Genomic DNA, 15583 nt, shown 5'->3' with positions numbered 1-15583 from the left:
CCCCCCCTTAGGGGCCCGACGTCCTCGTCGGCACACCATGGCTATGGTTAGGCTCTGATACCAAATGTCACATCCCGGCCCGGGGCGGATCACTTCCTGGGCCCGCTCCACCACCGTAGCACAATATTGTCCGCTTTGGGCTTACCATTCCCTTATGGTTTTGTTTTTGGGAACTCACGAGCAATCCCATGATGAGTCTCACGTGATGGCCAGCATGCCCTCCTTAGGTCGGGGTGTGTCATGTTTTTTGGTAAAAATATATAAAGTAATATGTATATGATTTTTTGTAGGTAAAAGATAAAATCAAAAGCATGATCCAATTCCTAAGTTTATATTTTGTTGTTGGTATACAATATTTTGCATAATTGGAAATGTTCAAATAGTAGGTAGGTAAATTAATATGGTCTAATTATATAAACACACACACACATATATATATATACACACACACACACATGTTGAATCAAATAAAATTTTTGTGCATGGTAGGTAAATTAACACACACACACACACACACACATATATATATATATATATATATATTTATACACATGTTGAATCAAATAACATTTTTGTACATGGTAGGTAAATTACTTTTTTTTATGTGTACATATATTAGTTTTTTTTTTTTTTTTTTTTGTAAAAAAAGAAATATATATATATATATATATACATATATATATATATATATATATATATGAACTCATAATGCCAAATACATAGAATTAAGCCAACAATTATCATATTTGATATTAATATGCAATGAATTTTTTAACATTAATGTCTTATTTTTCTTTTTGCAAAATCATTAACTCTCTCCTTACAATCTGCATAGAATTAATTGTGCACATCATATATGCAATAGGGGTATTTTAGGCATCTAAAATATGTAAAATGTGTACAGTAATATGAAATTAATGAATTCACTTAGGTGGATCCTAATCACTGGTTTTTTTTTAAGTAAAAATATTATGTCGGATTTTATATGGAAAAATTTGAATTTGAGGGGTTAAGGTCATATTTTCAGTTTATTTATTACAAACAATATTCTACACTAATTTATGCTAAGGGAAGGATTTGGAGGCGAAAATGAATGGACGAGGAAGGCCGAACCATCAGGGTAATTCACCACTTGTGAGTCAATTTGAAGATAATCATTGTGAACTTACAAGAAAAAAAAAACGTAAACACAATTCTTCAAAAGCAAAATCTCAAAACATGATAATATAGGAAGCATCACCCACCAAAAAATAAAGTTGAATCTTCAATGCTTTACGTGTACTCTAATCCAATGAAAAATATAGATTATAACTTTGGCCATGAAATATAGAGATAATTTTTTTTGAACAAAAATATAGAGATACTTAGATTTAGGATCATTTTCACACTTAATCATTAGACTTAATCTTGAAGATTTTGTTTATAGAGTGCCATTGACTAGCTATTGATCCAACTAAACAATCTTCTCTTTGGTAAAGTTGTTATTTACCATAGTGGTGAAAAGGTGTTGAACCCTTGTATGGTGACGTAAGGTCGAACCCCGTCATTAGCTAATCTAACAAATTCTACCATTTGTAAAAATAAAAAATAAAAAATAAAAAAACAACCTTCCTCTTGTGTAACGATTCACATACTTTTAAAGCTTGCACTTTGCATTTTTTTTTATTGCGGTTTTTATCCTTGGACTATTTTTGACGTCCAAATCAATGTATGAATGGGGGTGAATGTCAAAGATTTAATTTTCCAGATTTAGTTATTGATATCACTCAGTTACGTTACAATAAATTTTGACTTGTCACTGTTTCTTAATTAGTTTTCTGGTCATTATGAACAAATAGTCAATCATGCGACATACTTTCTTCTTATTTCTTTAATACGTTTTGAGTCATTATTTGTTGTGCTTCAAAATTCAATTGTGCCATTTCCTTCCACTACATGTTGTTTACGAAATGTTCTACTTAAATTCAGGTTTATTAATTCTAATGATCCCTACATCATGTTGGAATTAAATTTGTGCACAACTACACATGGTGACAATACTCGTCAGAATCATCCATTAACGTTGGACATGGGGAGAGAATGAGATTGATTGGGGTGTATGACTGAATTCGTGTTGGATTCCCTACCTATCTCTTGGTGTGAAGAATCAAATCACGAGAGTAGTTATAAGGAATGATGTGTGATGTGTGTTGAACCATTCTTGATGAAGGAAACTTTGTTTAGGCATATATGAGAGATGAATCTCCATGAATAAGTCTACGTGTAGACGACGACGGAAAAAATATATTATTTCCATACGCTTCCCAAAACATAAACACCAGTTCTCAAAAAAAAAAAATAATAAATAAATAACACACACACACACACGAATGAGATGGGACTTGAAACAATATATCGAGTATCCCCCAAACACCACCCGCCTTCCTCACACCAAATGGTCACCGTCCATGACCCATTATGGAGAGAATATATTCAGTTTATAATTTTCATCACAGTCGAAGTCATGTCTGTGTATGACATATTGCTTGTTGTCATGGGGAATGTAATTGAAGATAATGGTCAAAATTTGGACAGTCCTATAGAGGGTTTTGGCTCACTGCAAGGAAATGTGGAGAAGGATATTGTTGGAGTTGGCTTCACTCTCCTCTTTTTTTCCTTCTCCTTCTATATGAACTGTCACGGTTAAGTCACGTCAACATCTTATATTAATTTTTTGGATAAAGTACAAAAAACTACCTCAACTATTGGTCTCACGACACTTTCATACCTCATCTTTTTAAAATGACAATGTCATACCTCATGTTACGAATTTGTGTCAATGTCATACCTCCGTCAGTTTTTCTGTTAATTTCTCTGTTAAGTGCTGACGTGGCTAGAGGCGGGGCCCACTCACTAATCCAACTGGATTAAAAAATAATTAAATATTAAAAAATTAAAATTAAAAATTATATTTTTATATTAAATTGTGGGATTCACCTCTCTCCTTTCTCTCTCGCCTCTCTCTTCTTTGCATCCCCAAAATCCCAAAACCCAGAAACCTTTCCCACCCGTCTTTCCCCCAACATTCCTCCACCACCCTCTCTCTCACCTCTCTCTCTTTTCTCTTTCTCTGGGCAACCTGCATCCCCAAAATCTCAAAACCTAGAATCCCATTACAAATATCAAAACCCAAAATCCCATCAAACCTCTATTTCTTCCCTTTTTTTCTTGTAGCAGAACAGTTGCGGGAACTGCCGGAACATTGACATCGCGTTGCGGCAGAAGAAGCCGATTTTTTCTAGGTAGTCGATTCGGGGCAGGAGCTTGTCTTCCATGCTGCAGGAGATGAGGGAGGTGTGTTTGTTGACTTGGTAAATGTTGATGCTCTGTAGGAAGTAGAAGGTGGGGCGAAGGCAAGTTTTGACGCTGTAGGTGAGGAGTCTGGGGCGGCGATTGATGACGCGACGAAGATCGGAGCCATTGACGTGGGCTTCGCGGAAGAGGAAGACAAGGAGTGGGACGATTTCGACGATGCAGGAGGAGAGGATTTCAAGGCACATGCCGATCAGGCGGTGGAATTCCGGGAGGTGAAGTCGATGGAGGTGAGGAGGAAGTGGACGGTGGGTTTGATGTGAGAGAGAGGGAAGGAAAGGATGGGAGGGTGGTGGTTAATTAGGGAGAAGTCGAGGCCAATGGAGTCGAGGTAGAGGACTTTTTCTTGGAAGTCGGAGTGGGGGTGTCTGTGGTTGGTGGCAGCTAGAGGGAGACGGTGGTTTTGGCGGTGGAGAGGATTGGGAAGTGGGGGGTTTTCTTCGGCGGCGGAAAGCAGTGGGAAGAGTCGTGGTGAGAGGAAGATAGGGATTCGAGTTTGGGAATGAGATTGGGAATGGAGAAAATAGGCTGTTTGGTGGCGGCGATGGAGGTGGGGAAGGGTTGCCTAGAGAGAGAGAGAAAAGATAGGCAAGAGAGAGAGATAAGAGAGAGAGGGTGGTAAAGGAAGGTTAGGGGGGACGGGTAGGAAGGGTTTCTGGGCTTTGGGATTTTGGGGATGCAGAGAAGAGAGAAAGGTGAGAGAGAGAAAGAGAGAGGAGAGGGAGAGAGAGAGGTGGATAACACAATTTAATATATATAAAAAATAATTTTATTTTTAATTTTTTAATATTTAATTATTAAAAATATATTTAATTATTTTTTTAATCTAGTTGGATTAGTGAGTGGGCCCCGTCATCATTTAACTGAGAAATTAACAGAAAAACTGACGGAGGTATGACATTGGCACAAATTAATAAGATGAGGTATGACATTGTCATTTTAAAAAGATGAGGTATGAAAGTGTCGTGAGACCAATAGTTAAGGTAGTTTTTTGTACTTTACCCTAATTTTTTTTATAGAAAGAAAAAGACAAAATAGAGAATGTGAGATGAGGGGATGGAAGGGGATGAAAAGAGGAGGGGATAGAATCCTAGTTCGATATTGTTATCTTGGACTGCGGGCAAGGTTTTTTGTGAGAGACAAGTGTGAGAGATCAGTGGGAGATAGGCAAAAAAGGAAAAGATGAATAAATTTTTGAAGGGTCATTTTCGTTACTTTGTTTATTAACTGTGGATGGTTAGATACTGAGTATAGAGTGAGAAAATCTAGTTTAGAGAGAGAATGTTAGAACCTTACTATATACGTCTTTTACAATTGCACAGAGAGATAACTAAACTGAATACCAACAATATTTCATTCACTTTCTTTCTTCTCTTACAAGCTTCTATTTTTAGTAATCCACTAACTCTAACAACTTGTAACTAACTTACAACTTCCATTGTACATTACTCACTAGAGGATGATGCCATATGGCAGCATCTTAACAGAGAAGGGGATAAATGAAAATGAGAGACCAAGGTTTCCTTCTCCATAAAAATAAGAGTAAATTGTAGCAATGGTCCCTTAACTTTAACTCAATTAGAGCAATGGTCCCTTAACTAAAAATCCATTACCATTGGTCCCTCAACTCATCAAAACGTGCAGCTATGGTCCCTCAACTTTAATCCAACTGGAGAAATGGTCCCTTAACTTTATCCCAATTGGAGCAATGGTCCATCAATTTTAACTCAATTGTAGCAATGCTCCTTCCAACATAACTCATTTTGACCAAATTCTGACGAAGTTTTACTAAAAGAACCATAGCTACACTTTTGATGAGTTGAGGGACCCAAATTGTAGCAATGGTCATTCCAACATAACTCATTTTGACGAAGTTGATGAAAAGAACCATACCTACCAATTTTGATGAGTTGAGGGACCAATGGTAATGGATTTTTAGTTGAGGGACCGTTGCTCCAATTTGATTAAAGTTGAGAGACCATGCTACAATTTACTCTAAAAATAATATATAGAAGCTTGTCCAAATTACAAAAAATGCCATTAATGAGTGCTCGAATTTACGCAATAGCCATTAGAACCAATGGTAGCCAAACTAAGTCAAAGAGACATGGGAAAAACAGGAAAAGCAAAAAAAAATTATAAGGTCATTTTGTCCTGTGCCAGTGGAAAAAAAGAAAAGAAGTGAGGAATAGTAAAATAGGGCATTCATTCCGATGTGCTTATAAACAGTGGCTGATAGAATTGAGTTTTAAGATCATCGGAGATGACACGTGAACATTTGGATTAAAGGGATAAAATTACCCTTAAGGTACACCGGAATTCCCACGTACATGCAATGGACAATAACGGCTCAATTAAGGAAGAGTCAAAGGTGATCAAAATGATATTTATTCAAACACCTCTCATCACTCCTTATCAAATCCTTATTCAAAAAGTAACTCCTAATTTTCCTATTTAATTTAGGAGTAACTGCCATGTTAATTGGAATATATTATTTCACATAATATCTTGCAATTATTCACATAATTTCACCATATATGGCGGGCCACTATTCTCCAAATAGGGCCGGCCATTCCCCTATAAATAGCCATATTATCCCACCAAAAAGTCAAGTCATTTGCTACCCACAAACTCCTAAACACACTATTTTCTTCGGCCAAAGCCCCTCTATTCATCGTAGGGGCGTAAGGTTTTTGGCCTTAATCTTGGGTGTTATTATTTTGCAGGTGCATTTTTATCAAAGGAGAAGACGGTGGAAATTCGTATCCATAAATTGGTGCTTTCATTGAGAGTTCGATAGAAGACTCCCACATTCAAAGTTTCTCATTTCTCGTTCGTTCGTAAATTTTTCGTATGTTCTTATTCCTAGAAATTTTTAATTCTTTGAATAGGTGTAGGAGAAAAATAAAATGGCAGGAAATTCGGAAACCACAATGAACAGAACTTCCTATGTTTAAGGATCCAGATCAAATAATGGAGGATGAAAAGTAGCCCTACTACGACGATCCACGAGGCTCAACCCGATAACAAAAGGATCAACTTTGCCACCACGAAGCACCACCACAATGATAGCCACAGGGACCACCATGGTAGTGGGGAGTGGGCTAGCTTCGTGGCAGCAAGCCCACAATGAGCAGGGAGCAGCAAGACAGCCACAAGCCCAGGCCCACGCCACTGTGCAGCAGTAGGCCCAGGCCCCAGAAGCAGCCCAAGCCATCAGCCCAGCAGCGCAAACCCAAGCCTTGCACGCCTCCACTCAGCACACTGCCCAAGCTGTCCAAGCCCAACACTCGTGGGCCCAAGGCCAGTGCGAGCCCAACGCGCTCCCGAGCCGAGCCCAAGCCCAACGCCCATACGCATCGCACGTGGGCCAGGCCACACACGTGGCCCAACCCACTCTCATGGCCCACCTAGCAATCCAAACCGGTCCAAGATCGATCCAACCATTCAGCTTCAGATTTCTGGACCGACGATTGAACCAGGGGTATTTTCACCATATTTCTCTGCAAATTTGACATATCACAACTTAAATCTCACGTTCGGAGTCTATCACACTTCCACTACTCAAGGAGACGCATACCATCCAAGCTCTTTTAACCCAAATGGCGAATAACATTTGTCCCGACAAGTTACAGAGTTGACAAGTGACCTCACACATTAGATGACCTTGGTGAATCAGCTTTTACAACGTACCGAGATGCAGCACACCCTAGACGAGATGTCCCAAAGTAGGATAAAGGTAGATGACGAACCTCTCCAGTAGAATCTCGGCAAGCAGCCCCTCGACCAGCCACGAATCGAGCGTTCGGGTAATATACACTCCCAACTGAGCCCCTAAGATAACTTAAACTCTCATCTTAGCACATGGAGGAGCGTGCACTCTCAGTTAGGCCCACGGATGAGCATACATTCACGGTTAAGGCCATACTTTAATAATCAACATGAGCAACCTTCCAGGCGAAGTGTTCATTTGCTGCTAGACTCACAAGGAGTATCCTCCACCTCACATCGAAATAGGCAGCACGAAGGACAGAGATAAGCAGTCACACAATTCGATTTAAGTTCAACTAGCAACCTATGAGTAATTCGCTTACTTGCTAGGAACGTACCATATGCACTACAGCCATAACATAGACTAGCCAAGCATATGGAAGAGCAGCCTAGATTAGTATATCATGACTGGAAGTAACTGAAAGCTCCGCTACCCCCAACAAAGGCAAATTCAGGAAGAAGTAGAGAGGCTTATGCCTGAGCGATTGCGTGATTTCTAATGCAATGAGGTCACTTACGAGGCACTATAACGAGACATGACCAACATAAGCAGGTCACACTTCATAGACGAAATCAAGCAGGCAAAGCCTTCACGTAAATTTAGCATGCTACATTTCACATCATTCAAAGGAGATAGAGACCTGGAGATACACCTAAAGCACTATTGAGGCGCAATGATCCTTTATCTGAACAACGACGCTCTCATGTGCAAAATATTCACCACCACTTTACAAGGCGAGGCAGAAGATTAGTTTCACACCTTGCCACCATAATCCATCCAAAGTTTCAATGAGCTTTCTTTGGTTTTCACCAAAGAGTATTTCTTTTATCGCTCGATCAAGAAGAAGTCTGACCACTTGTTCAACATCAAGAAGAACCTAAAAGAGTCGCTTTGCGATTATCTGAAGAGGTTCAAAATAAAGAAGGCAAAGATAGTCGAATGCAACAACTCGATAGCTAATGCAACCTTCGTAAAAAGACTCCCAGCAAACCACCCGATGTTCGGAGAATTGATTATGAAATAATATCTAACTCTGGTCGACCCTTTCACTATGGCAGATAAGCATGCACTTTGGAGCGAGGCTCGACAAGCAGATAAGACACCTAAGCAGCCTAAAAAAGAATTGGCAGTAGCTCAAAAGAATGAGGATGGGAAACAGTATAACAACAAAAGTAGGCATGAGGCTAAGCGCAGGGACCGATCCCCGACTAAAGAAGGCTCAACGCCCATGAACTACTCAAAGTTTTTTTATCTCAATCCATTAAATCCTCCACGACATCAAGAGTAAACCATGGTTCAAGCTACCGAAGCAATCGAAAGAAGATACCTCCAAGTTGAACCACACCAAGTACTGCGCATTTCATCAAGGTCCCGATCATACAACCCACGACTGCTACACTTGGAAGAATACCTAGATAAGTTGGTGAAAAAAGACAAGGTCGATGGATACTTGGAAAAGCCAGCTACGCAACCTAAAAGAAATGCAAACAAAGACTAAAAGCAGCCAACTAAGATAATTCAGATCAATGGCATTTTCGCTGAGTCCGAGCACTTGGGAGCGCTAACAACTCCAAGAAAAAGAAGATCTAGCAGGCTTTATTAGTCTTCCAGATCCAGGCAGTTGACACCCAACCTGGACACATTGTTGGCTTTACCGAGCAAGATGTCGAAGGTGTCGATTTCCCACATGACGACTCACTAGTGATATCTATCCAACTAGCCCACGCTATAGTCAACAAAATGATGGTTGATAATGGATATGTAATCAATCTACTTCAGATCTCAGTAATTCAGAAGATGGGCTTAGAAAACACAATCATAGGCCAAGCAGAGGTACTCACCAGATTCAACGAACACACCTCGACTACCATCGACAACATTACACTTGATGTGAGAACACCGCCAGTTGTCTCAAAGAAAATGTTCATGATAGTAAGCAACCCATCTCCCTACAATAGGATTCTAGGGCAACCTTGGCTAATAAAGTTGCATGGCATAACCTCTATCAAGTATCAAAAAATCAGATTTCGTATCCCGGGATAAGGAGTCGAAGAAATCAAGTCTAACCAGGCCATATCTCGACGATGCATTATGCAAGTATTGAAGGAAACAAAGAAGATTTTTACCCCCGTAGAGACTACCAAGGTCCAAAGGGGCGATGAAGCTACCAAATAATAATCACAGCAGATGGGTCAAGAAGCTGGTGTCCAAATCAATGCACCAGTAAACAAGACGGGATGGAAACCCAAAAATGACGCCGAGCACATCATTCTTGATCCTCAGCAGCTGGAGAAGACTGCTAGAATCAGCTTAAGTCTGAGCCCAAAAGAAAAAGAGGAACTCATGACTTTCCTTAAGGAAAATCGTGACATCTTAGCATAGTCACCTTCCGACATGCCCAACATTGACCTCTAGATAGTTTGCCACAAGCTACACGTTAACCCTGCTGCCAAACCAGTGATCCAAAAGAGAAGATATCTCGCACCTGAAAAAGTGACAATCATCGAAACAAAAATCGACAAGTTATTGGAGGCTAGATTCATAGAAGAGGTAGCACATTCAACATGGCTTGCTAACGTCGTGCTAGTCATAAAGAAAGAGAAAGACAAATGGAGGTTTGCTTAGACTACACCGACCTCAACAAAGCATGCCTGAAATATCCTTACCCAGTTCCCCGAATCGATCTACTAGTAAATTCAACTTCCTGAAACCAACTGCTCAGTTTTTTGGATGCATACTCCAGTTACAACCAAATAACGATGCACGAGCTCGACAAGGAGAAAACCGCGTTTGTGATTAAGCGAGGCACCTATTGCTACAAAGTCATGCTTTTTGGCCTCAAGAACGTGGGAGCTACTTACCAATGACTGGTAAACATGATGTTCAAGAAGCAAATTGGAGTAACCATGGAAGTCTACGTCGACGATATTATGGTGAAGGGTACGCAGCGATCAGACCACATTGGCAACTTGGCGGAAACTTTTGACATCCTTAGAAAGTACAAGATGAAGCTTAATCTTGCCAAATGTACATTTAGGGTATCTTCAGGCAAATTCTTAAGGTACCCAGTAACCCAACGAGGAATCGAAGCACATCCCAAGCAAATCCAAGCAAACCTATAGATGAAATCTCTAACTACCTTGAAGGAGATCCAAGGCTTAACCAGACAAGTAGCCACACTCAACCGCTTCCTTTTGCGATTTATCGATCGATGCAAGCCTTTTTTCAAAGCAATCAAAAAGGCATAATGAGACAAATAGGATGATGAGTGCAAAAAAGCTTTCCAAGACTTGAATAAATATCTCACATCACATCCCTTACTATCCAAGCTAGAAGCAGCAGATGACTTATACATCTATTTGGCAGTCTCAGAAGTAGCAGTGAGCTCTGCCCTCATATGAGAAGAGTTGGAGGCCTAACTGCCAATATTCTACACTTCTAAAGCTCTTCTCGATGAGGAAACCAGATATCCGAAGATAAATTGATTTTAGTGCTAGTTGTTGTGGCTCAGAAACTTAGACCATATTTTCAAGCTCGTACAGTCATCATCATGACTCAGTATCCTCTACGATCAATCTTAAATGGTCTAGACATTTTTCAACAAGTAATGAAATAGGCGTTGGATTGGTCAATACAACTTAGTTTACCGGCCTTACACGACGATAAAGGCCTAAGCCTTGGCGGACTTCATAGCAGAATTCACGCCCAGCCTAGGCGACGCAACAGAGTGACCTAACAACTCCTCGAAGGCAACCGAGCACACCATAGCCACGCTTACCTCACATAAGGGAGACTTTTGGCATTTGCACGTCGACAGTGCATCCAACTATAAGGGCTTGGGAGCAAGCGTGGTCCTTATCACCCTAGACAGTTTGATGCTTGAGCAGACGATCACTCTAGGCTTCAAAGCATCTAACAATGAAGTAGAGAACGAGGCCTTACTAGTAGGCTTCTGAATGGCAAAAAATGTGGCGGTGAAAAAGCTTGCAATTCATTTTGATTCCCAGCTAATCACCAGCCATATTATATGGGAGTACACAACAAAGCATCTGAAGATAGCACAATACCTAGAGAAAGTACGAAAGCAGCTTAAAGAGTTTCAGACTTCACTCTCACTTAAGTTCTGCGGGCAGACAAGGCCCACGTAGACGCGCTAGCCGGCCTAGGCTTCGCCCTCGACCACCAACTCAAACGTTCTATTCCGATGGAGTATCTGGACAAACCAAGCATAGAGGCAGAGCCATCAGTTGAAGTGTCACAGATTAGTACAACTCCAAACTAACAAGATTCCATTATAGACTACCTGGTCAATAACACACTCCCCACAGAAAGATTGGAGTCTAGAAAACTCCAAACAAATGTAGCACAGTACTACATATGGAACGGCATTCTCGTCCGAAGATCCTACATTGGATCACATCTCCGCTGCCTAGCACCTTTCGACAACCTAATTGTTCTAAGTTCAATCCAAGAAGGCGTTTGTGGAAATCACTCCGAAAACCGATCCTTAGCACATAAAGCTTTTCATATAGGCTATTACTGGCCTACTATGTATCAAGATGCTAAAGAGTTAGTACAAAAATGCGACAGTTACCAATGCTACAAGTTGGTACCAGCACTGCCTGCCAGCAAACTAAACACACATACGAGTCTTTGGCAGTTCATGCAATGGGCAATTGACCTAGTAGGGCCAATGTCGCTCGCTACTAAGGGTATGTGCATGATGATTATGGCAACTGATTACTTCACCAAGTGGGTGGAAGCAGAGCCTATGACAACCACTACTCAAGCGGACATAGAGCGCTTCATATGGAAGAAAATCATCTGTCGATTTGGCATCCCTCAATCCATTGTCACAGACAATGGCTAGCAATTCGTAGGCAAAGATTTGGTAAAGTTTTTCCAAAAATATGGCATCAAGCAGCATATGTCCACGCCTAGGTATCCTTGAGGCAATGGGCAAGTCGAAGCATCCAACAAGACGATTCTCAACTGCCTCAAGAAATTCCTCTCTGACAAGAAAGAAAAATGGCCAGACGAACTTCCTAGATGTTTGTGGGCGTATTGCACAAATAAACGACAAACAACCGGGGATACTCATTTTTCCTTAGCATTTGGTTTAGAAGCAATCATTCATCTCCATGTCATTGTGCCAAGTATCAACACTCTACTGCTAAGCATCGAGTAGAACATAAAAGAGATAGGCATAAACTTAAATATGGCAAAGGAGGAACGCGAGAATGTCATCACTCGCATTGCAGCCTACCAGCAACAATTCCTCTCTAGCTGCAAGAAAAGGGCCAAGATCTGGTAGTTCCAACCCAGAGATTTAGTTCTAAGAAAAACCTTCATCACTGCTCGCTGAGAAGGCTCCAAAGAGATGGATCCCATCTAGGAATGTATGTATAAGATCAGCAGAGCAGTCGGCAAGGGTAGCTACACCCTCGCACCATGAACGACAACGAGATCAAAAAAATAGTGGAACGTCTACAATATGAGGAAGTACCATGTGTGACCTCCCATTACATTAAAGCCCAAAGACTTAAGCAGCTCGACGGGTACCACCTTGCAAGCCGATAACTATCCAGTTGTTATGCAGTTCTTACCTTACAGCTAAGTTGTCATTCGTTTCACTAGTTGTTCAATGAAGAATTCAGAAGTAATTTACAACTTGGCTCAGCTGTATGCTTACAATAATTGATCACTCTTGCATTTCAAAAGAAGATCACGCCCTTCTTAGGGACTTATCGCAAGAACCCTATAGGGACCAACCATGCTCTCCAATGCAATAGGGTAAACTAATTCCCCGAAACCCATATAGGTTTGCTTTCCGATGCAAGAAGATAAACTATATACTCTGAATATCCAGACGTGGATGAGTCGGGCTGCCCTGGTGTAACTAGGTACACAATGGCTTGCGTTGGGATTCTTAGAAGTAGCCACAATGGCTTTTTTCAAAGCTTAGCTAACTAAAGGATTTTTGGTCTCTTGGCCTAATCCGTGGGGAACTGGACCTCAGAGACAGAGGCAGCATATTACGCAGTACGCCTTATGGACAATTGCCCTAGAACCCTCAAGCTGCTACTGAGTGTACTAAGGCAGCCTACGGTTTCCAAAAGGTTACCTACGGCTTGCCATTCGAGCAGTAAGTCGCGCTAAACTTATACAACCACACATTTTGGTGAAAAGTTAAACATTTAGCGTGTATATACAAAGCTCTATCCAGTGTCAACATGCTACGCAGTTAATAAGCTTCACCTTTGCTAAGCGCGAAATGATCGTTCAGATCTACACTTATTCCTAAAATGTTGTGATACTTGATACGCAACCCACATAATTGGTTACATAAAGAGCAATGAGTTCTCTCAGACCTTGCTTACGAAATTCCATACAACCGCGTACCTTTGGTACAAAAGCTTAACGAATTTCATGACCCAGAAATCTTTAATATGTTGTGATGCAGGCCATACAGCTCAAAGGATTGAAGAAAGCCAAAGTTAACAGTCACACGAACTTGTCTACTTCTGTAAGTAAGGCGTTTGGCTGCCTACCCTATGGCTAACAACTTTGCAAAAGTTATACACCGACACCTACGGCTGCATAAGCTACGTAGGCTTGTCTGCTTATAGAAAAGCAGCATGCCTGCCAATGGTCTAAAAGTCAAAGGTTGGGCGTAAATAATAGAAGCGAAGATGAAGAAAGGCGAAGGAAACAAGTTTATTAAATTTTCTACCAAAATTGATAAACAAATAACAAAGGCGATAAAGTTCAAGCAAAGTAAAAAAGCAACTAGGAAAAGAAAGAAAATCCTAAAGGCTACCTAGAAGATTACTCTTCAACAGCATGGACATCCTACGACTACTCGGTTGCCACACATTCAGCAACCGTAACACTCATAGCAGCGACATCTCCAGCGCTTCGCCCCCGACTGCCCCAACCTAAACACCAACTTCTCAGACTACTTAACCAATGGAAGCCTCAAAAGTAAAGGCAAGTAAGTCTTCCAGAGAAATATAGAAGGTCTCGAAGTCTTTCCCAGTAAATTCAAAGTCAGACGGCTTACCAAAGAGATGATCTACATAAACCAGCTTGTAGAAATTGGTCTGACTCTAAACAAGCAAAGCCTCAAGTCCAGCCTTCTCACCTTCAGCTGCTTGTTCTCCTCGAGCAGACCAATACGGACGCACTGTAGCTCATCCACTTATTTCTTCAGATTTTCGTTGATCTTCAATGTTCCTTAGAGTTCCAACACTTGGGGTTCAAACCTATCAACGACTTTCTTGAAGTGGATTACTTGATTATAAGCAGCAAATAACTCCTCATCCTTTGCATAAGCAGCAGAACGAAACTCAGAAATAGCACGCTCAAGATCTTAAACCTGAGGTATGTAATAGCCAATCTTTTTCTCTGCACTTTCATACTTAATGAGGATCGCGTCAAGCCTAATCTTCAAGTCAACGATCTCTTGGTGAGCGGTCTTAAGCTACAAAGAAGTAGGGGCATAGATAATTGGCATCTTCAAAGCGACGAGCTCAGACTCCAATCTCTTGATCTTCTCGGCAGAAGAATAAGCATCAGTTTCCATAATCGTTGCCATCTCCTTGGCAGCCTTAGTATCCTTTTGGTCAATGAGCATAGACTCGGCTGCCAGAATCGTCGTTTTCTGCATCAAGGCAAGCAGAGCAGTCTTCCTATATTAGGCCGTATGCTTTGCAAATGAACTTGGGGAAAAAACCCATCTAACGCCATCAACAAGCTTGGCATATGCGTCTATGTCTTCAAGCAGAGCTAGCTTAAAAAACACACAGATCTCAGTAGCTTTTCCAGAAACAGGCTTGGTGGATTTCTCATAACTGCCCACATGAGTAGCCTTCTCTTTCTCAACAGGTGAACCAGTCTTAGTAGCAAAATGAATAGGCCTTGATGCCACTTTAGCAGCAGAGTCCACCTTATCGCTCTTCATAGTAGTAAGCATTTCCAAAGGTGAATCAGACTTAGCTCTTAACGGACGTCTTAGCACAGACTTCGGCATTGAAGGTACGACAGAATCTCCACACTAAGCAATCTTATCAGTAATCATACTAGTTGTCTTCGGCATGGCAGGCGTCACCGGCTCAAATCTAGTAGGGGCAACCCACATTTCTCTCGGCGAAGAGGACTAATCAGCCAACACCATTCATGATACTCAGCAATGATACCTAAAGCAACGTGCACCTTCTTCATATATGGAGAAGTCTTGGGAATTGAGCTGAATCTACATAGATAGAGGAGGATAATCAACAAATTAGAAAACAGATTAGCAAAAGCACAAATCAACCTAGAGACTAAGCAGTTTACTTACCAGTGATGAAAATCGTTGGAACACACAACTCAGGGGATGAATCAGACTCCCACTCTCCACTTATCTCCAAAGTCTCCTTGGCCTAGTCATGATCTCTCTTGCTCGAATAATCATAGAGC

At 41.0% G+C, this 15583-nt stretch overlaps 1 pseudogene; it reads right to left on the bottom strand.

The window, feature by feature from the left end:
• Positions 1-3179: 3179 nt before the first annotated feature.
• Positions 3180-6568, bottom strand: LOC125473732 (annotated as a pseudogene).
• Positions 6569-15583: the final 9015 nt, after the last annotated feature.

This window comes from the organism of the source record quoted next, unplaced genomic scaffold, assembly GCF_019419815.1.
Source record: "Pyrus x bretschneideri cultivar Hongxiangsu unplaced genomic scaffold, Pyrus_bretschneideri_v1 Contig94, whole genome shotgun sequence".
Lineage (NCBI taxonomy): Eukaryota > Viridiplantae > Streptophyta > Magnoliopsida > Rosales > Rosaceae > Pyrus > Pyrus x bretschneideri.
The sequence above is the reverse complement of the archived record's forward strand: the minus strand, read 5'-3'. Positions and strand labels throughout refer to the sequence as shown.